We start from the raw sequence: 1,330 nt of genomic DNA on the forward strand, positions 1-1,330 counted from the left end.
AATTTTTATCTGAAATATGTTTCTCAAAAATGCTTACTTTTCTCAAGATATTTAAGGGACTTTTCGTACACCTTGTTTTGTACATCCTATATATAAATGTATACGTGCATTTTAACAGAACAACTATGTGAATTCTAAAAGGAATTGATATTGAAAAGTTTTGGAAAGACTTCATACAGAAATATTTTGAAAATATTTACCAATATAATATACATATATATCCAATATAGAAAAGAAATAAAGATGCGGAAAATATACATTCTCATAAAAGTATGTAAATGTTGTAGATAAATCTTATTGTACATTCCAATGATAAAGCATGTGCATCAACTACAAATATATAATCGAAAGGAAAACGAGATATATTGCTCCAATATTATTATGGTATTATTGATTCGCATTTCGCAAATATGTTGGTGATTGTACATCGATAGTATTAGAATGCTCCGTAGCATTGGTGAGATATCCCAAATTGATTACCTAAAAGATGTTTATATGATTTTCAATATTTGAACGATTAGATAATGCAGTATTAATTTTATGCTTTATTATTCAAATATAATTATAACAATTAATTGTAATTGATTATATTTAAAATTACATCCTCACAATTATAATATATCCATATGAATAATAAAAAAAAGTTTCGCAGCAATACATGATAAAGTGACTCGAGATTTGAAATTGGATTGGAATTTAACCAATCAGCAAAGTTCATTAAACTTAAAATCGATTTTCTTTTTTCCGAGTGATTAAATTCCAATCCAATCTTCAATCTCAGCGAATTCGGCAGATTGCACTAGTGCGCACTCAGTGCGAACTTTTTCAGTGTCACACATTCGGCTTATGTGTACTGTATCAGTTCATTTTGTCATATTCGGCAAATGAACACTAACTCAGTATAGCTAAATTTATATTCGGACTAACCAAATAAGTGAACGAGTTCAAGAAATGTACTGACGTTTCTGACAGTACAGTTTGGCACAGCATCAAACTGCTGATTTAGCACTTGCACCATGTTAGGGTAGCACCAAAGTAGAGTTGGTGCATGTGTGCCGAATTCGCCACCATTCTCTAGTCTGATTACGGCTTTATTAAATCTATTCTTTATAGCTGAATTAGTGTCTTGGTTCGCAAAATCAAGCAGGGGAACAAGAAGAAGAAGAATTAGTGTTACTCGTACTTAAAATAATAGACTTATATTTTATGTTTAATGAAAGAGAAAAAAAAGCTCTAGTGCCGTTCACCAGTGCGGCGATTAAAAAACAGGTTTATTGTGTGACCGCAAAAACATATATATATATATATATATATATATATACACACATTC

This window comes from Trachymyrmex septentrionalis, unplaced genomic scaffold (genome assembly GCF_001594115.1).
Source record: "Trachymyrmex septentrionalis isolate Tsep2-gDNA-1 unplaced genomic scaffold, Tsep1.0 scaffold13, whole genome shotgun sequence".
In the NCBI taxonomy this organism is placed as follows: domain Eukaryota; kingdom Metazoa; phylum Arthropoda; class Insecta; order Hymenoptera; family Formicidae; genus Trachymyrmex; species Trachymyrmex septentrionalis.